Source organism: Vicugna pacos, chromosome 6 (genome assembly GCF_048564905.1).
Source record: "Vicugna pacos chromosome 6, VicPac4, whole genome shotgun sequence".
In the NCBI taxonomy this organism is placed as follows: Eukaryota; Metazoa; Chordata; class Mammalia; order Artiodactyla; family Camelidae; genus Vicugna; species Vicugna pacos.
Window position 1 is genome coordinate 20,849,786 of NC_132992.1, and position 22,795 is coordinate 20,872,580.

General features: G+C 37.2%; 1 protein-coding gene across 16 annotated transcripts in view; it reads left to right on the forward strand.

Annotated features, from left to right (window-relative positions):
* FRMD5 (FERM domain containing 5) overlaps window positions 1-22,795 on the forward strand; it is a 372,595-nt gene that overhangs the window by 166,647 nt on the left and 183,153 nt on the right. Inside the window, exon 2 of one of the 16 annotated variants that reach the window (XM_072962552.1) lies at window positions 12,770-12,841. The exons of the other annotated variants lie outside the window; for them this stretch is intronic. The gene's annotated coding sequence lies outside the window, so the exon portion shown is untranslated. The remainder of the gene's footprint in view (window positions 1-12,769; window positions 12,842-22,795) is intronic. 16 annotated transcript variants of the gene reach the window in all.

Consider the following 22,795-nt stretch of genomic DNA (forward strand, 5'->3'; position numbering starts at 1 on the left):
ATGGCAGTAAACTGAGGACTCTCTGTACTGAGATTGTGAAATACATGAAGTCCTACAAAAGGTAGGTAACATGAAAGAATTTGCTTTGCCTGGGTAACAATGGTAGCAACTTAAAATTAGCTTGGGGCATCATAGTGGGTAAAGACTTGCCTGTTATTGCAATAGGATTGTGCTGTATGGTGCAGACTTGTTCTCAGTACATAATTACATTGGCATATCTCTAAAATAGATTAGAAGAGCTAAGGAAATTATGAAATATCTAAGGGCTGTTCATAACTGGAGTATTCAAGTATAGTCACGATGGGATAGATTTATGCCTAGTATGTAGAAACCTGGAAAGAGTGTTGCTCTCACACCATCAACTGGAAAAATTCTGATAATATACAAAGCCATAACTTTTCTTTAATCTGTTAGAGAGCTGAGGTTGCAAGTCAATCAACTAGCCTGAAATTAAGGTATATGAAGGCACCTCCAAGGAGAGACAATTTAAGCACTGGCTTACCAGTGGCAAAGCATGGGAGGAAGCTGAGACACCACCATACAAGTGAATAAGAATTCTGCTATAAATTTTAACAAATTATTAAAGGTGGAGTGTGGGCTCGGATGAGAGTACAGACACATAGGAGCTGCAGACACAAAGAGTGTTTTTAGCTACTTATAGTTTCATATCCAAGGTGTTCTGCTGGGTATTCCTTGGAAATATTGGGGACATGATGGAATACAAAAGAAATCCTCTTTCAGTTCTGCAGGACTGGGGAGGGAAGCAGCTGCTGCTGTAGAAAAGATACAAAGCACTATCCATACCCTTCTCTAAGAAAAAAGCCTTCATCTATTTTGAGAAAAACAGCAATCCCTGTTGCACCCTAGGGTACTGGTAGAAACTAACTGTGGCTGAGGAAAAAGTAAAATAAAATACTCTCCACCCATGGAGGAATAAAGGGAAACCACCTGGGGTCCAGACCATTGAAGGTCTCCTACATGGTTTATTCCATAAAAAAGATTATGAGACACACAAAAAAGCAGGAAAAAACCAGCCTGCTAACAAGAGACAAGGTAGTCAACAGAACAAGACTTAGAGATGACCCAAATGTTGGAATATTATACAGGGAATTTATAATAAATTATGATTAGTATGTTAAAGGATCCAGTGGAAAAGATGGACAGTATTCCTAAACAGGTAGAGTTTCAGCAAAGAGATGGAAACTGTAAGAAAGAATCAAATGGCAATGGTAGACATATAAAACACTGTGATAGTAATAAAGAATGCCTTTCATGAATTCATCAGTAGACTTGCCAGAGCTGAGAAAAAAAATCAGTGAGCTTGAAGATGATCAATAGAAATTACCCAAACCAAAAGCACAAAGAGAAAAAAGAATGGGAAAAAAACACCCCAAAATAGAACAGAACATCCTAGAGCTCAGTGACAATATCAGATGGTCTGACATTCTAACGTATATGTAATTGGAATCCCAGAAGAAACAGACAGAAAGAATGAGCAGAAGAGATCACAGAAGACATATGACTGAAAGTTTTCAAAAAATAATGAAATGAAGGACCTTAAACCACAGATCCAAAAGACTCAGAGAATCCCAAGTAGGATAAGTGACACACACAGTACACACATCCTACCTGGGCATATTATGTTCAGTTCTTTTAAAACCAAAAATAAAGTGAAAATCTTGAAGGCAGTCAATGCAAAAAGGCACATTACATACAGAATAACAAAGATATTAAGTATAGCAAACTTCTTGTCAGAAACTGGGCAAGCCAGAAGACAATGAATGACATCTGTAATGTGCTGAAAGAAAAAAAAAAACTGTCAGTCAGAATAGACTTCAAGTGAAAAACTGTCACAAAAAATAAAAAAGGCTATCATATAATGATAAAGGGTCAGTTCACTAGGAAGATAGAACAATTGTTTATGCCCCTAACATCAGAGCACCTAAATACATAAATCAAACACTGACAGAACTGAAGGAGAAATAGACAGCAATACAATAATAGTAGAAGACTTCAATACTGTACTTTCAACAATGATAGAACATTCAGATGGAAAATTGATAAAGAAATGTTGGACTTGGATTATATTTTAAACAAAATGGAACTAACAGGCATCTACAAAGCATTTAGTCCAACAACAGCAGAATGCACATTTTTTTCAAGGGCACACAGAACTATCTCCAGAATATATCACGTGTTAGACAATAAATGAAGTCTTTAAAAATATAAGATTGGAAATCATACCAGATATTTGTTTGGATCACAGTGGAATGAAACTAGAAATCAATAGCAGAAAGAAACTGGAAAATTCAGTTACGTGTAAATTAAACAACACACTCTTGGGTAGAGAAAATAAAAAAGGAAATTAGAAAATACCTCAATACAAATGAAAACAAAACACAAAATACTAAAGCTGATAGGATGCAGCAAAAGCAGTACTAAGAGGGAAGTGAACTGTAATAAATGCCTGCATTAAAAAAGAAGAAAGATCTCAAACAACCTAACTTTACACCTGAAGGAGCTAGAAAAAGTTCAACAGACCAAAGTCAAAGTTAGCAGAAGGAAGAAAGTTACACAGACTAGAACACAAATAAATGAAATAGAAAGCAGAAAAATAAATGAGACCAAGATTTGTTTTTTTTGAAAAGATAAACAGAATTGACAAATCCTTAGCTAGACTGAGAAAAAAAGGGAAAAGACTCAATTAGTAAAAATCAGACATTACAACTGGTGCCACAGAAATAAAGAGGACCATAAGAGATTACTATAAAAAATTATATGCCAAAAAACTGGATAACCTAAAATGATTGGATAAATTCCAAGAAACATACAACTTACCAAGACTAAAAAAGTCTGGGCAAATCTGTAACTAGTATGGAGATTGAATCAGTAATCAAAAACCTCCCAACAAAGAAAAGCCCAGGATCAGATGGATTCACTGGTGAATTCTACCAAATATTTAAAGGAGAATTAATGCCAATCTTTCTCAAACTCTTCCAAACAATTGAAAAGGAGGGAATATCTCCAAGCTCATTTTATGAAGTCAGCATTTCCCTGACACCAAAGACAAAGACACCACAAGAAAAGAAAACAACAAGCCAATATCCCTGATGAATACAGATGCAAAAATCTTCATCAAAATACCAGTAAACTAACTCCAACAGAACATTAAAAGGATCATACAGCATGAACAAGTGCAATTTATCCCTGAAATACAAGGATGTTTCAACATACAAAAATCAGTTAATGTAATGCAACACATTAACAAAGTACAGGATAAAAATCATATGATCATTTCAATAGATGTAGGAAAAGCATTTGACAAAATTCAACATCCTTATCTTAAACTATACACAAATACAACACAAAGTGGATTAAAGACTTAAATGTAAGACCTAAAACTGCAAAACTCCTAGGAGAAGACATAGGGAAAAAGTTTCATAACATTGTCTTGACAATGACGTCATGGATATGACGCAGTGACTTCATGGATATGACACCTAAAGCACAAGCAGCAAAAACAAAATAGACAAGTGAGACTGTATCAAACTAAAAAAAAGCTTCTACACAGCAAAGGGAACAACATTGTGAAAAGACAATTTATGGAATGGCAGAAAATATTTGCAAACTGTATATATGAGAAGTTAATCTCTAAAATATGTAAAAAAAAAAACTCCTACAACTTAATAGTGAAAAAACTAAACCCAATTAAAAATTATTTAGGGACTTAAACAGACATTTCTCCAAAGAAGACGTACAGATGGTTAACAGGTATATGAACAGATGTTCAACGTCACTAATCATCAGGGAAATGCAAATCAAAACCACTATGAGAGATCACTTTACACCTGTCAAGATGGCTATTATAAAAAGGAAAAAAAACTAACAAGTGTTGGTGAGAATGTGGCGAAGTTGGAATCACTGTGCACTGTTGATGGGGATGCAAAATGGTGCAATCACTACAGAAAACTGTACATAGTTTCTTTGAAAAGTTAGAAATAGAACTACTGAATGATTCAACAGCCCCAGTTCTGGGTATTTATTCAGAAGAATTGAAATCAGGATCTCAAAGAGATATTAGTATTCCTGTGTTAATTACAGCACTGTTTCCAATAACCATAATATGGAAACAATCTAAATATTCATCAATAGATGATAGAGACAATACATTTTATACATACAGGGGGTTATTACTCAGACTTTAAAAAGGAGGAAATTCTGTGATATGCAACAATATGGATGAATCTTGAAGACATTATCTAAGTGAAATAACCTGGTCACAGAAAGATAAACACTGCATGATTCCACTCATATGAGATATCTAAAATAGTAAAATTCATAGAAACAAAGTGCGGAATGATGGTTACCAGTGGGTGGGAGGAAAGGGGATTTGGGGAATTGCTAATCAGTAGGCATATAGTTGCATTAAGCAAGATGAATAAGTTGTCGGGATCTGCTGTACAACATAGCACCTCTAGTCAACAATACTGCAGTGTACACTTAAAAATTTGTTGAGGCTATATCTCATGTTCCATGTTCTTAACACAATAAAATAAAATTTAAAAAAGGAAAAAAATGGTAACATTTTGTTATGTGTATTTTACCACAGTAAAAGAAAAAAGGAGAAATCAAGCTTGTTCAAGAATAGGCAGGATGGAAAGAATGAAAAAAAAAACACCCCATCATTAAGTCCACAAGTAATAAATGCTGAAGAGGGTAAAGAGAAAAGGGAACCCTCCTACACTGTTAGTGGGAAGGTAATTTGGTGCAGCCACTACGGAAAACAGTATGGAAATTCCTTAAAAAAAAATTTGAAAATAGACTTACCCTATGATCCAGCAATCCCACTCCTGGGCATATATCCGGAGGAAACTCTATTTCTAAAAGATACATCTACCTCGGTGTTCATAGCAGCAGTATTTACAATAGTCTAGAAACAGAGGCAACCTAAATGTCCATCAACAGATTAATGGGTAAAGAAGATGTGGAGAGTGTGTGTATGTATGTGTGTGTGTGTGTGTATGTGTGTATGTATATATATGATAGAGTACTGTTCAGCCACAAAAAAATGAAATAATGCCATTTGCAGCAACATGGATGGACCTAGAGATTGTCATACTAAGATATATCATACGTACTGAAATAACTCAAAGACAAATATCATATGATATCACCTATATGTGGAATCTTAAAAAAATGGCACAAATGAACTTACTTGCAAAATAGAAACAGACTCACAGGCATAGAAAACAAACGTATGGTTACCAAAGGGGAATGGTGGGGTGAGGGATAAATTAGGAGTCTGGAATTTGCAGATACTAACTACTATATATAAAATAGATAAACAACAAATTTATACTGTATAGCACAGGGAACTGTATTCAATATCTTGTAGTAACCTATAATGAAAAAGAATATGAAAAGTAATAAAGGTATGTGTATGCATGACTGAACTATTATGCTGTACACCAGAAATTGACACAAGATTGTAAACTGACTATACTTCAATAAAATAAAATAAGATAGATCAACAACAGGGTCCTACTGTTTAGCACAGGGAACTGTGTTCAGTATCTTGTAATAACTTATAATGATAAAGAATATGAAAAAGAATATTAAAAAAATCATAGTTAATGTAATTAGACAAAGTTCAAGCTGTATCATCAGAGTTTAGAAGTTAAATTTATTCAGGGAGTATAATAATTAAAGATAATAAAATATAGGAATTACAACAACAAAATTAATAACAATAGTAGCTAACATTTATTTAGTATATGTTATAGACCAGACACTATGATGAATGCATTATATGCGGCATTGACAAATTTTTGGAATGAATAGTAAACAGTTTTGACTTTGCAGGCCATGTAAAAATTCTTTTGCATATTACTCTTTTATTTTTTGTTTGTTGCTGATTTTTTTGTTTTTACATACTTCTAAAAATGTAAAAACTATTCTTAGCTTGAGGACTATACAAAAGCAGTCTGCAGGCTGGATTTGACCTGTCTCTATAATTTGCCTATGCCTGGTTTTGACTTTGAGTTTTTGACCTCAGCACATATGACTACTTAATAAAATTCAAATCAATATATATCCCTGAAAAGTTTATAGAAAAGACCAAAGGCAAATGTAAATTGAGAATTAATTGTCATATTTCCATGACTTTTGTTGCTATAGAAAGGATAATATAACATTAATGAAATAATTTAAATCATTCACCACTCTAGCACTATAGCCAAGTCCACAGTACATTCCAGTCCTGGCCTTCATGAAGCATATTTTAAGGATACTAATTTTTAAATGTATTTTCAGCATGTAAAAATAACTTTGACATTCCTATTTTTAAAATCTTACCATTTTTTATAATCTAATAGAATGTTAAAAAATGTATCAGTTGGATTCCAATCATGCAGCTTCATCAGAGCTGTCACCTTTTTTTCCTTTCTCTAATCACATAACATTTAGCTTTTTGCAGCTAATGACTACAAGGCAAGAGAGGGAATAGAGTTCCTAAGAGGAGAGGCATGTAAAAAAGAGCACCTGAGGATTGAGAATGACAAAAAGGTGGGAATGGGGTAGGATAGAATTGTCAAAACAGTGCATTTCATACCTAAAAGATCAGTTTGTTTCAGATTTTGTTCAAACTTCTGGCCTTCAGCGTCACCCTTGTTTTTGGTTTTATTTGTAAGAGTTACTTGCAGCTTCTTTATTATTTCTCCGAAGACTGGTGCTGTTTTTACTTTATTGCTACTCTTGCTTTTCTTTGCCTCCCTGTCCGCAGCAATTTTCTCTAGCTGTGGCAAGGTTGTAACTCTCTTCCTTTCTTAGATCTTTTTGTTTGCCCACTGCCCTGCCCAAGTACTTTAACTATTCTATGCATGAAAATACATTTTTTAAAAAGAAACAAAAACTCCTCCATTATATTGTGGTCTGGGACCCTTGGGAGTCCCCAGACCCTTTTAGATAGTCTTTGGAGTCACAACTATCTTCATAATAATGCTAAGAATTATTTACCTTTCTAACTCTGTTGAATTAATACATATTTTACAAGTTTATCTGTTTTAATTTCTAATATGGTAGATATTAATAGATATTCCATGTAAACAAAAGCTCTTTAAATCCTTAATCATTTGTAGCAGTGTTAAGGGATCCTCAGACCAAAAAGTTAGAGGATGGGTGGTATATCCTGTCATATCAGCAAACATTGATTAAGCACCTGTGTGTTTTCAGTCAGAGTTCTGGTCCCTTTGAATAAGTGACAGAACTTTCCCTCAAAGATCTCACTATTTAAATAGGGAGAGGTTAGTTAAAGGGTAGAAACTTTCATCTGTAAGATAAATAAGGTCTGAGGATCTAATGTAAAACATGGTGACTGTAGTTGATAACACTATTGTGTAATTGAAATTTGCTAAGAAAGTAGAAATGATCTCTCTCTCACACACACACACAAAATGAGGTGATGAATGTGTTAATGAAAAAATTCCTCCCATTTAGTTATGTTTATGTGTATCAAATCAACCCTATGTACTGTTTAAATATCTTAGAATTTTACATATCAGTTATACCTCAGTAAAGCTGAAAATTTTTTTCAAAAACTCACAATTTAGTAGAGAAGGCAGACTCCTAAAAGAATAAATATAGTTGGAAGCAGTAAGTGCAGCGATATCACATATCATGGAGATTCAGAGAGAAGGATACTTAACTGATTGTGATTCTGGTAGAAGGGATCAGTTAGAAGTTAGAACCATACCTGTTAAGCCTTCCTAGAGGAGTTGACCCATGAACTATTGATTTTAAAAATCAGAATGAGTTAGCTTGGTGAAGGACTGTGATAGGCTTTCACAAGGAAGCAGCAGGAGCCAAGGAATGGAAACAAATAGTGCAGTGTGTGCAGGCAAACACAGCCAGTCTGTGTTATTGTGGATGGGTGGGTCTCGGGGAGGAGTGGAGCCGAGGCTGGAGGCCAGAGAGCTCTTACTGAGAGCCCTTTTTGGCCTGTTAGGAGTCTGGACTCCATCTTTAGAAGGAAAGGACCTTTTCCCCCCTTTTTAAGATAGCGCATATTCTGTTTTAATGCTTCTTTTTATATGTGAAGAATTTGGTTTATTAAAATAATTTTAGCTGATGTAGGGAAAAGGGGACACATGTGCAAATGTAAATTGATGCAGCCAGTATGGAAAACAGTATGGAAGTCTCTCAAAAAACTAAAAATAGAACTGCCATATGACCCAGCAGTTCCACACCTGGATATATATCCAAAAGAAGCAAAAACACTAATTTGAAAAGATACAAAGATACAAAAAAGATACATAAGTCTCAATGTTCATAGCACCATTATTTACAATTGCCAAGATATGGAAGTAAACCTAAGTGTCCATCGACAGGTGAATGGCTAAAGAAGATGTGCTATATATGCTTATATACACACACACCCAATGAAATACTATTCAACCATAAAAAAGAATGAAATTTTGCCATTTGCAGCAACATGGATGGACTTGGAGAGGGTATTATGCTAAGTGAAATAAATCAGACAAGAAAGACAAATACTGTATGATATCACTGTATCTTGAATCTAAAAAATGCAACAAACTAGTGCATATAACAAAAAAGAAACAGACTCACAAATATAGGGAACAAATTAGTGGTTACCAGTGGGGAAACATAAGGCAGGACAAGATAAGGGTAGGAGAAAAAAAGTGCAAACTTATGTATAAAATAAGCTACAAGGATATATTATACAACACAGGGAATATAGCCAATATTTTATAATAACTTTAAGTAGAACTTAACCTTTAATTGTGAATCACTATATTGTACACCTGTAACTTATATAATACTCTATATCAACTATACTTAATTAAAAATTAAAAAAAAATTAAAGTAAGAAATAAAAATAAAAGATAATATTAGATAATTATGAAGTGTCAGATTAACTTCTAAATGTTTCATGTATATCAGCACTTTACAAACATTCTCATTTGATTTATGAGAAAATGAAAGCTCAGAGAGGTTAAGGCTACATAGCTATCTAGAAGGTGAAGTGATATTTAAGTCCAAGCAACCTTGCTCCAGAATCAGCACTCTTCACTGGTATGTTATAGCACCTCTTGCACAGAAGAAAAGGAAAAAGGTTAAAGATCTGAGAGGTGAACAGCTAGTTACAAAACTGTTCTCAAAACTAAGAAGTATCTCTGTGAATGTGCTAAAAACTACTACAATGTGCAATTTGAAGGGGTGAAATTTCTGGATGTGTGGGTTATATCTCAATAAAGGCAGATCCTTATGTTAAGAAGCATACAAGTTTTATAGATACAACTCAGTAACAGTAAATCTCTGGTTTATATTCTAACAATAAAGCCCTTCGATTAACATTTGTTGATAGATGTTTAGGAAATGGGATCTCAGTAGGCTTTGTGAGAATAACCCGTTGGGAGCTTCAGATGCAGGTATGAGGCATTATGTGTAAATTGGGTCACAGTCCCTAGTTGGGTATATGTGGAAATTCAAAGATTTCTGCAGTGAATGTGTATAAAATAAGCTTGTTCCATATTGTGACTTGACTTTGTCTTTACTTTCCTGCCACTGAGCTTCCAGTGCATGCTCTGCTTTGTGTTGCCTGATTATGAATTTATGTTTTTGCTTTAAAATCAAGTACTTAATGTCTTTTAATGTTTGCTTGTAACTACTGGTTTCTCATAGACTCTGTAAATACCTTGGGGAAAAAAGGTGCATAAATAAGCTTTAGCACATGGTTGTTTTACTCCTAATTGAAAAACATTTTTGCAAGTTTATGGTCTTTCTTAGGAAAACATTTAACTTTATTTGTCTGTGAAACAAATTTAACCATAACTTTAAAAACAGTAATAGGCTTCTTTAATAGGAAAGAATGCTGTGGTAAATATTCACCATCCACCATCCATTTAGTTCTAATGGGCAATAATGATGATGTGTTTTCTTGTTAAAGCTAATGAATGTAAAAAGTTTTTTCATTTTTTTAAAAGGCTAAATTGAGAATTGCTAGAGCAAAGCAGGACATCCAGGAAAGAATGACAGGCAACAAATAAATAGTGGAAGAATGAACCAATTGCCAAAATCTCAACTCAGTAATAAACGACAAAACTTGTCAGCAAATCTGCATCATTTTTTTTGCAGCCATTTAAATTTAACTCTGACAGTTTCTTATAACTAGCTCATTTGTTTTTTAAGACGTTTTGCTTTCCAGACCTTTGAAATAATCTGATAGGCTTCTGACTACTGTGTACGGTACTAATATGAATGTTTTAGCAACGTTCTTCATAATAGCCAAAAAATGGAAACAACCCACACATCCATCAGTGGAGAAACTGGGTATGTAAAATGTGGTATATCCATACAATGGAATATTATTTGGCTATAAAAAGAAATATACATTGCAACATGGATAAACCTTGAGAACATCATGCTAAATGAGAGAAACTAGTCACAAAAGACTACACAATGTATGATTCCATTTGTATGTAATGTCCAGTATAGGCAAATCCATGGAGACAGAAAGTAGATTAATGGTTGTCTAGGGCTGAAGGAGAGTGGGGTTGGAAAATGGGTAGTGACTGCTGATGAGTGTGGGGCTTCTTTGGGGGATGATGAAAATGTTGTAAAATTGTGGCAAAGGTTGCACAACCCTGTGTACATGCTAGAATCCACCAAATTATATATACTTTAAATGAGAGAATTAGTGTGAGTTGCATCTAAAAGCTGTTTGATCTATCTATCTATTTATCTGTATCTTAGCAATTAGGATAACGTGAATACTGAAAAGTTGGAAAATGCATGTTGTGAAGGGAGGAAGAAAGCCAAACACTATGTAGTAGAGAATATATCTAATCAAAATTATTCCATAAAACTGCTTCACAATTTGAATAGAAGGACTTTTTTTCCCCTTGGAAGTTGAAAATTCTCTGTCTCTTATGGTCATTTTATTAATATTTAATTCCTATTTTCTTTTTCTGGAGAAACTTTGGATTCTGACAGGTCTATATTGATCTGACAAGGTCTTGGAGACTAGCATTGTTGCAGCTAATGAGCCAAGTGGACACCCAAGGTGGCCGTTTTCCCAAGGTTATACTTACATCAGGGCAAATGGCATAAGGACAATGCATCCAATGTATCAGCCACAAAGAGGTTTTTCTTCCTTACTGACCTCATATGTTTTCTTGTCCTCTCTGGGTCTCTCTTGGACAACAGAAGGAAAATCTCCCAACCATAAGGGCTGGGATTCTTTTCTATCCCTCTCCCAGTATCCCAGGGTATGAGGATTGACACAGCTTTTGTCCCCAAGCCATCATCTGTTTTTGTCCATTTCCATTCTTCATTTCTTTTAGTTCTCCAAGTTTTGGACCAAAAGGTTGTGACTAGTGACCTTTTCTGATTTGTTCACTTTTTCAGGCACACACAGTGGACAGCTGGGAGCACAGCCAGTTTTTTGTCCTATTGCTCATCTAAGTGATCCCCAAGTGAACCCTTATGTCAACTCTTACCATCCATTTGATTAGTGGGGTGGGAAGGCTGTGGACTGGAAAACCTTTTGAGCTCTTACAAAGTTATCTTTGAATTCTTACTCTTTTACGGAATGAAAATTTGCTTGGGAGTTTCTGAAAAGACTCTCATCTTCAAACAAGCAAGCAAATAAATAAAAACTACATTTCATTCCAAGCTAGGTCAATTTCTTTCTTTCCTTGTCCTATCAAAGAGTAGTCTGTTTATGAGATCTTCATTTTCTTACCCTGATTTCTCCATCGCTCTTTCAGTTTAGCTTTCATTTCTGTTGATTTGCCAGATCTGTTTACCAGAAATAACATCCTTGTAAATGGAAGACTTTTTCTTCATGCCAAAACCCTTAGTCCTCATTCTACTTGACTTTAATGATACTACTACTGACCACTCCCTTCTGCTCAGAACTCTCTTTTCCTTTGACTAGAACTCAACTGGTGCTTATTGGATTCAGTAACATTTGCTCATACTGAAACATCCAGGCTTACTTCATACCTTTCAGCTGATCCATCTTTCTTTCTTGCAGTGAACTACATATTTCTCTCATCCCCTAAAAGAATGTTTCCTCAAGGCTCTACATGTAGGTATTTGACCAACTGCATCTGATTTATATTTGGACCTTGTGGTCCAAGTTAGTGGATGTGTTCAGGTGGTGAAAGGTACCTGCAAAGAATGTCCAGTAGACTGCTACCTGCCCTTATGTGAAATGTGGCAATCACTATAAAAATCAATTAACAAGGCTTTTCAACAAGTCAATACTGTGGAACATTTTAGCCCTTCAGTACCTTAAGCCATAGTTGTCTAGACTTCAGAGAGGTAAGAATCACTAAGGATGATGGTTTGAAATGAAATAGATTTCTGGCCCTCCTCCAAACCTGCGATTCATGCTCTCTTGAAGTAGGGCCCAGGAATCTGCATTTTAAAAAAAAGCATCCAAATGATTTTGATGCAGTTGTTCCAGTCATCATTCTCAGGAGAAACAATGCCACAGTCCCCTTTCCTTTAGTTATAGGCTACATCCCTAGAGGATAAGAGAAACTAATGATAATCTGCAAAATATATGGTATAAGTTGCCTAGAACCTGGAATATGTCTATTTCTGAAGTGACAACAGTACTGACCACCTTATGTTTGTTCATCCTCACCCTGGGAACAAATATATTCATTGCCATTTTTTATAGTGAAGATATAAAGGATGCAGGCATAACAGTTCTATCAGTCTATTTCCATCTTCACAGGAGTTTCAGAATCATCTGTAAGAGGCCTGGAATCCAGAAGCACCCAAGGGATTTAGCAACAAGAAATATATAGTAAGTAGGCTAGTTAATGAGGTTATGGTGTTAGTGTTGTTTCACATTGTTCAAGATACTCCACTGTGTCTTCATTTGAGGGGAAACACGTTTATTCTACAACATTCTGACTTGATTTGGTTCAGTTCCATACTTTCTCTGTGCTCCCTTTCCTGGGGGAAAGCCCCACAGAGTCATATGAATTACTGCCCAGTCACAATGCTGGCTTCTCCAGCTTGGCATTGCAAAGCCTGAATGACTAGTTTATTTATAGCTGCAGGAGCTAGCTGTCTTGTCATGGTCCTCTAACCTAACACATAGGAAGAATCCAGAAAAATCAGGATTTTTTTCCCTACCGCAACTTCTTTGGGAGGTAGAATCTTAACCTCAGAAGTCAAGCTTCCTGTGGCTCACATCTGCCTTAGGAGATACCAGCTCCTCACATGGTGTCTCACTGACATAGTTGTTGCTTTCTTTTGTTACAGGAGACCTTGGGAGTGGTGTGAGGTCACTAAGATTAATAACGTAGGAGTGGTTTTTAGTTCAGAGGAACATCTTGTCAACAACAGCTTATATTTTTAAAGGTGATACTAGGAGAAAGTATATTGTATTCATAGAGTATGTGCTTCATTATTAGTGACTTTAATGCATCTGTGTGTGCTTTGATGTACCCTAATTATTTCTAGTACTTTGGATTCCATTTGCTGCTAGGTGATGATGTGGATGTTTGGGATGCAAAATAGTAATTACAGAGACATGAGATATAGTCAGGGTGACTGGATAAAGAAGAGGTTGTATATTTATACAATGGAATACTATTCAGTCATAAAAACGACAACGTAACGCCATTTGCAGCAACATGGATGTCTCTGGAGAATGTCATTCTAAGTGAAGGAAGCCAGACAGAGAAAGAAAAATACCATATAAGATCGCTCATATGTGGACTCTAAAAAAACAAACAAACAAAAAACAAAACAAATACAAAACAGAAACAGACTCACAGACATAGAATACAAACTTGTGGTTGCCAAGGGGGAGGATGATGTGAAGGGACAGACTGGGAGTTCAAAATTTGTAGATATTGACAGGCATATGCAGAATAGATAAACAAGATTATAATGTATAGCACAGGGAAATATATACAAGATCTTGTGGTAGCTCACGGTGAAAAAGAATGTGACAATGTATGTATGTTCATGTATAACTGAAAAATTGTGCTCTACACTGGAATTTGACACAACACTGTAAAATGACTATAACTTAATTTAAAAATGTAAAAAAAAAGATATAGTCAGGGTGACTGGATTTCAGCTCTAGTGAATAAAATTTAAACTTTTCCCCTCAGTCCTCCATCTTTTACAATGAAAGCCTTTGTATATACTCTAATGTTGTATTCCTAGTGTGGCTAGACTCAGAGTTTAGGGTTTTTTTCAGAGTGTTAAATACTCTAAATCACCAAGACGCAAAACCAGCAACAACTGCCTTATCAAAATGGTTTGGTTAAACTCACACAAGGTTATCTTTTTAAATGTTGGGGAACTCTGTGATTCTTTGTAGAGAACTCAGGGTTGTTTAGATGTGTTTCTAATTCCGGAGGTAGTTTTATGGCTGCTTCCATGGCAAGCCTGAAACCATCTCAGAGCTGGCCTCTCTGTGGTAGTTGCAAGTAGACAACAAAAGATAATGCTTTTGTATCTTGGATACAGGTAAGCCTTGGCAACAAACAATCTCTGTCTCTCCTAAGGAAGTCAGGCTACTAAGCCAATTTTGTGGAAAGTAGAAAAGAATGATAGTATGAGTCAAAATAGGGGCTAAGAATCCCAGCTTTGCTTCTTCAGCCCACCTCTAGAGCTCACGATTGCACTTGCCTTTAACAGTGTCTTTTTTTTTCCTCACAATCACGTGATGGGAATTCATGTGGGTCAGAGAAATTACACTGGCCTCCCAAGAAGGGTTACGGTAGAGGGCCTTGGTCTGGTACTCAGAATGTGGTCAACAGATCCGCAGCACCAGTGTCACCAGAGAGCTAGTTATGTTCCATAATCTCAAGCCCCTTCTCCGACCCACTGAATCAGAATCTGTATTTTAAAGAGAACCCCAGGTGATTTGTATGCATGTTAAAGTTTGAGAAGCACTGGCATAGGAAATTATAGCTAGTATTTATTTTCCTAGTCATGAGCACACTATTTCCTAACCTCTTTTGATCATTAAAATGTCTGTGATCTTGCCAGAACTTACTAGAACTATGACATATTGATGTGAGGGAAGTGTTTATATGTGGGGGTGATTGACTTCCATACAGAAGCCATACAACACCCAGCATAAACATTTTCTGTTGATATTGCCCTTAATCAGGGAACCCGAAGGATAATGTCATGTTTTTGGTATCTGACTCCTGCCCTGCTCTGCTTTGATAAATACATCGAGAAGATGGAAAGCAGTTCACAGCTCCTCGTCTGCAAAGCAAACACTTTCACTATAAGTAGTAAACAGTTGATTTTAGAAACTCAAAGATAATTTTTATATAAAGCTTTGTTTTGTAAAAAATGTAGGCAGTGAAGTGTGGAGTGGCATCTTCCTTTAAGACACAATTGTGACAGGGTCTCTTTAGGGGGCATCACAAGTGTCAAATGACCATAGGTGAGGAAATGGTGCATTTGCAGTTGGGGTTCACAGTTGTCCAGCTCTTTGAGTAAAGGGGGAACCAAGGCTCTGGCAGAAGCCAACTCCTGTATTGTTTTTCTGCTACTGTCTCCTTTTATAGAGAATACACATTCTGTTCAGTGAAGAGTCAAGTGACCAGAGAGAGACACACATTGGCATTTAAACTTAGACTTTTTATTTTGTTTGTTTGTTACTCTGAACTTTTGGGAGTGTGACATTTCTGTTTTGGCTGTTTCAAGCATCTGGCTCCTCCCTGAGACCAGGGTCAGTCCAGGTCTGTGCTGCTGCAAATCCTTTCTCCTGTGCTTTGAGAAGATGACATTTTGCATCAGAAGGCAATACACATGTCATTCAAGGCCATTCCGCAGCTCCTGGAGCACAAGGACTCACTGAGTTTGCCATGATTGCATGCAATTATTTGAAAAGTCAAATGCCTATATGAAACAGTCTGTTAGGTTTTGGGGGGAAAACAAGTACAAGCTGAAATCAGTTGTTTGGGAGGAATATTTGACAAGGTTTCTCTGAAGTTGGGTAAACATAATTTGTTCATGTACCTATCTGGGCACTCAGTAGCAGTCCTTCTGTCCACAGAAGGACTTTGCACACATCAGACAAGTTACTAGTCTGAAGCTCCAGGATATAGATAGACCTTTTCCATATTTCCATGTGTATTTGTTTGTATACTCTCTTGTATGTTATCTCTATATATAGTGTTGAAGGCAGAGCCTCCCCCAGGCTACCATGCTTTCTTCAGAGAGCCTCCCTGTAATTGGCACTGGCAGCACCTTCTGCTTCTTCCGAGGTTAGCACAGGTGTAAGGCTAATGGGTGCTCTGCTTCTTGTCTGCTTGACCTGGACACTTTCATAGCCATGTCATTCTAGTAGTTCGAATGTGACCTTGAGGAAGTCTTAAGGCCCAGTCTCCTCCGGAGAGCATGGTTGTGGAGGAAACAGACACTTGCAATTTGTCACTAAGCCTGTAGTTCCCACCAGGTGAGGGCAGCTACTCCTTTTCTCTCCGTAAGTTTACTATATTCTCACTCATCCACTCTGGCAAAGTGGATTTTACCATCAGAAGTATCAGTTTGTTTACTTTAGAGAACAAAGTGGTTTTGTTAGACTTCTTGTTCTCTCACTAGCTTTTGTAGTAAGGGGGAAAAAACCCCCCTGTGTTCTGTAAACTCAAATGATAATATTAGGATTTTGCATACTTTTACATGATTTGATTAACTATTATCAAGTCTATGAATAAACTGGATTTTGCATACTTTTATATGATTTGATTAACTATTATCAAGTCTACGAATAAACTCTTCTTGACACCCGTCCTTGACTTCTTGGCAGTTGATTCACTACCATGTTTTTTGCACTTTCCAAAGCAGATGCCACACTTTGTGATATGAAGCAACAAAGTCACTCACTGTCATCCCTCCTTGCTGCCTCTTTTCTTGTTTCTGGCATTTCCAGTGAGTAGCAGACCTGTGTACAGCTGGAATACACAGTGGTGACTGTCTTAAGCATATGTTTGTGGTTTATGAAACAGGTTGGCCAAGGACTGGCCAACCTTTTGAAAACTCTCACCAATAAAATTTATTTCAATGAGACATATTACTTGATCAGTTCACTGGGGAATTTGCTTCAGTATTTTAAAAGTGTTTATATGGGAGAAGTGCTGCATATGTGGTCAAATAGGTCAGCTTGAGTTGGAATGCTGGATGTGATTTACCCCCATATTTGTGGAGGGCATATAGGACAGCCTTTCTGGAGTGTTTTGAATCAAGGTACACTATCAAGGCCAGGCTGTACCCAGTCAGGGCTGCCTTTGAGTGCAACATACAGTTGGAGGGGCTAGAGCAAGAAGGAGCAGAATATGAAGGGGCAGTTCCTTTATTACTGGGTTTCCAGTTAGCTCTGCCAGGATGAACAGGGTAACTGAACTCTGGGAAGGCTCCATTGCCTTGCTGCAGGTGGGTGTATTTGGAGAGGAGCCAGAGAATTCAGTGAAGGTCAGAAAATGTGAGCCAGAGAGAAGATGAGTTACAGGTGAATCAGAGCCTGGTTCAGCAACATCTGACAGGGGCTTCCTCTTGACTGTGAAGCTCAGGGGTCATTCTTAAAGTCACTGTAAACAGTTGGGGGAAACTGAATCCTCTGGGGATGCTTGTTATACATACAGATTACTAGGCCTGTCTCTCAGAGATTGATTCAGTAGATCTGAGGTTGGCTTCTGGAATCTGGGTTTATCAGTGCTCCAGGTGAGTCTTATGATTGGGTAATTTGGGGAAACCCTGCACTAGACAACTAGACAACTTTTATTTTGTTAGATGGGACTCTGTTGGCTGGCTTCTCAGGGACCCAGCAAGTGACAAGCAGTGCATCATGGTAATACTAAGTCTATGGATGTCATAATTCCATTGATGCTTTCTAAAGAGTCCATTTCAATGTGTCCCTCAATGAATTTTCCTGAGACTGTTTATCAGCCCGCTTGAAATTTGTTTGATGAACTTAATCTGATTAAAGACAGGAAAATGGCTTCTCTGAACACATTGGCCCTTCATCTTCCAAAACGTCTTTCATAATATTCATGTCCATATATCAGCAACTCAGAGTGAATATTAGCTGTAAAATGAAACAGGAATCATAGGCTTTGGATTTACATTATAGACATAAAACTTCTGAATATGTGTAGCCTAAAACTAATTTGTGCTGTGGTCAAAAGAAAATGTTCAGTAGAATGGAAAATAAGCCTCTTGGAGTTCTGTGCACTGATGGTGGATAACCTGTGAGCTGTAGGAACTTGATCAACACTGGATAATTGCCAACACACTGATAAGTGGGAATTTTGTGGCTCAGTCAATGTTTGTTTCTTAGTATTAGCTGGCTATAGGTGTCTGAAAAAAACTTGAGCTAGCCTTAGCAGAAAGAGGGGTTTATTGTAAGGATATAGGGATTCAGAGACCCAAGAATCAGAGAGCAGCTGGGCCTCCAACAGATGCTGGAACTAGGGAGGAAAATAGGAAGCCAGCACTGACTTAAGAGGTTTTGGTGCTCCCTCTTCCTCTGCTTATGTTTGCACATCTTCTTCCTTCTTATCTATGTACAGTGTACAGACCTGATTTCCCTGCACCGCTGTCCACTTGGTAGAAAAATGACTGCCTGATAGTACCCAAGTTACTGTGTTACCCATGTTTCAGTTCCAGCCTCACAGAGACCTGCCTTGATATTCTCATGGTTCTTCTTCCTAATTCTCAGGAGAGGAAATCTGGCTTGGCTTGAGTCAGTGTGCATCCCTGTGCTCATGGTTAATACAAGGTAGGCAGAGTCCATATGTCTTGGGAAATATGAAGTGTGAAAATGTGATCCTTAAAAAAGGGGAATCCTTGTGAGATGATCTGCTCACTCCAAAATACAACTACTGCCATGTGTGTTGTTGAATATTTCTGTGATTTTCTTTCCCCTTGGTGGGGCTGGATTATACTGCTGCATTAAGACATCAGCATGGCTGCAGTGTTTTAGCACCTCGGTATTGCTTCTCCTCTGTGCTTTCGCATGCGCTAACAGATTTAGTCATTCCTCTCCCTTTGCACTGACTGACCCCCTATTCATGTTCAAGATTCAGATTAAATGACCCTTTTCAGGAAGAGAACTCATTAGTCAGTTTTCCTTGCTTCTATATGTCCCTCCTTTCCCCGATTCCTGATGAAATCAAGTTTTGGGGGCCCGAAGAGGGAAAGGAAAGAGAGTTTAGAAAATGTGCGTATCCTTGAAAATGAGCCCCAGGCCCTGTACTTCCTACCTAATTTATACAAGCTTCTGTGCTAACAAAAGAGCAAGACAGGGGCTAGAAAAAATACACCATTACTATAATACAGAGCAAACTAGAAGTCCCAGAGGAACAGTGTAGGAGGAGATAACATTAGGGTATGGGGGCGATGAAAGACTTTCTGAAGGAGATTTCACTTGAGACAGGGCTTGAAATACTGGTTGACTTTCTGGGCGTTGAAATGGCAGAAGAGAGGGGATTCTAGGTAACAAAGGTCAGACTAAATAGGAGCATGGAAGTAGCAAAATTCAAGGTGTGCAGTGCTCATTTCACTGGAACAGAGCATAAAGGTGCATTAGGAAAATTAATCTAGAAAGGGTCACTTATAAAGGGTATCCTCCCTTGAGCAGAGTAAAGAAATCACACTTAATTCCATTGGCAATGGGGAGTCATTGACAGATTTTGGGCAGAGGAATTGCATCATTAGAATGTAAGCTCTGTAAGGTCAAAAAACCTGTGTGTCTTTTTCTCTGAAGCTTTTGAGTCTAGCATCGCATGATACAGAGTGTGTGCTTAACGAGTATGTGTGACTCCATGGATGATCAGAACCATATTTTAGCAACATTCATCTAGCAGTACCAAATAGAATGAGTTATAGGGGAAGACTGGGAACTGCAAGACCAATTTGGAGGTGGATACAGTAGTTTGGATAAGAATTAATGAAGTCCTTTCAGCTAGAACAGGAGGGATGGAGGCTGCCTGTAAGATACTGCGGAAGTAGAATCTGAAGGGCCAAACATGCCAGAGGGAAGAGACCCTTTCAGTCAAGGGACTGGATTCCAAAAAGAGATTGAGGACCACACAAAACCTACAAATTACTGCTTTATGAGAGAAAAATATGAAATATTTCACCCCCCTTGACTTTTTAAATTGAAAGTTGAGAACATTAAACCTACATCAATCAAAAGTGATTTTTTAAAATATGTACTTCAAGGTCTGCTTCTCTCCCATCCTGATGTCATAATACAATGAGGCTCTCTGCAGATGTTCCATATAGGATGTCAGGCCCAAACTGTACCCTAAAATTCTTTGATGTGTGGGTCCTCTTTTGTATTTGCCTCTCCTTCTTTTGACTGAGGGGGAAGAGAGAGGAGAGGAGGGGCTCAGGCAGCACACTGTTCTCAAGAAAAACAGAACAAAAACTATCAGCTAAAAGAGAAAACTTCCTGTGGGCAGAAGGAAATTAAGATAAAAGTTGGAACTGGCCTAGGGTTTCCCTTCTCCAAGAGCAGCAACAAGGTTTATGGGGAAAATGAGTATATTTTGGGGAAAATGAGTATATTTAATGAAACAAACTCCATGTTTATAAGGGTGATATTGGAAACCTCCTAAAGATAACCTTCTGGAACTTAGCACGTTAGGGCTCTTTCAGTCACTGATCCCCATTTTCCTTGTCCTAAAACCTTGTTCACATTCATGTGCTGTGATTTATCTTCTTCCAAAGCTGCTTGTGTTTAGAAAAGAGGAGCTAAATTAGTCAGAAAAGCATTCATTATGGACTGTATTGTGGGCCTACACCAGGTACTGGTGATGAGGAGCCTTGTAAGTTGTTCAGGTTTCTTCCACTTGAGGAATTTATAATCCTGGTTTAGGATGCAGGAAAAAAATGAAATAAATAATATTATAAAGCACATACTCAGTGCCAAACAAGCCTGATTTCATAAATGAATCAAAACCACCAGTCAGGTACACTGCACCACTTAAGTGGATTTAATTTATCCTTTTTTTCTCCTTACGGAAAGCACTTAAGGATTTCCTAAAGATCTCATCGAGAGAGAGAATCATGTCTGACAAATTAAATAGAACACAATTATTAATAGCTTACAGTTGCTATATATTGATCTCAAATGCTTGGTACTTGAGTAATGAAACAGGTTCTTTGATTTATGTGTAACTCCACTGCCAAGTGTTTCCATAGTTACAGTGCTCTTTGTGCAAGGTTCCCGAGCTGGTTGTGTTAGTCTCAAATTGCCCATTTTCTCGGATTGCATATTTGCAGTCGTTAGCAATGGAAAGAATTTAGTAGTTGTGGTAAGGATTCATAATGCTCTTTTTAAAAATTCAAAACAAGGAAGGTAGAGTGATTAAAATATGGCACTTTCTTTGAAAATGAATACAATAAGACTTAATTTAAAGACACATATCTTCAGGGGGAAATTGCAGTTAATTCATCTCTCTGGTAATTCAGAGAAATCTTCCGCTGCATTTTGTCTTTGGTAGAAAAGTATCTTGAGCTGGCTGAGCTAAATATTGAGCTGGCTGTTGTGGCTAAATATTATATTTGCTGATAAACAGTTACATGTCAAAATGCAAAATCTGGCTATTGTACATGTAATTAAAGTTGGTAACATGTGGGGCATCTAAAGAGCAGTACTCACTAGGTATTTTATTTATATCATCTCAGTAATTTTACAGGTAAACCTTCTGAAGTTCTGAGATGAGTTAACTTGTTTCTGGCCTTGCAGCTCATAAGTGGGATCTAAAATTATACTCTGATGTGTTTGATAGTCACCGATACCACAGATTTTCAGGTTCCTGGTACTGTCATAGTCTGCCTCTGGCTTTAACTCCAAAATAGCCAAGCTTAACATGGAAACTGGAACAGGAGTTCCCTAAATCACAAATTTAGTTCAGGTGAAGTGAGTGATGGAGGTGAGTGTGCATGTGATTGTGTGTACATGGAAACACACACTTGTGCATACACTGCTGAGAGGCAGTGTTGGAGGTCTTTGCTGTCTGTGCTCTCTCTCTAAGATAAAGGGAGGGAAGGTGGAAGACAAAATTTTATTAGGCTCTTAGGCCTAACAGCTACTTTTTCATCTCTCTGGCCCTATAACATGCACTGCTGCAGTTTCAACTTACTTGGCTGCATGCACTGTGGACATCCTCCAATGAAATTGTTGGCTATTCCTTACTTCCCAATTGCTCTGACTGCTGAAAACCATCTCAATAAAATACCACCTGTTAGGAAGTGATCAACTTTTTTAAAGGACCAAAAAGCATGCCTGTTTATCTCCTGGGATCTCTGGAATTGACAAAGAGTAGTCAGTTCCATATTATACATACACTTTAAACCATTTTAATAACTTTTTATAGGCTTTCTTCTTTTACATATAAGAATGGACCCAGAGAGAAAAATTTCAAAGCATGTCTGAGATTGTGAAGTAGGTTAGTGCTGAGGGCAAAAATAAATGTGGGAAATATGGATAGGTCTGGAGACCCAGAGTCACTGCCTTTCTGTCCCTTGTTGATATGTTCTTTCTATTATAATCAGACAGCCAGCTTTTATTTTCTCTAGAATCCTGTCTCTGAGTTTTTAGGGTAAATCTATAAAAATAGGATTAATATGAAAGTTTATCTGCAATACCAAGTATCCATTTGTTTTATACCCTAAGAAATTTCTTGAATAAGCCAATTTGACTGGTTCAGGAGAAAACCCCTACTGAGTGGGAGGCTTAATGGTCAAGGGGATAGGACCTTGAAGTCAG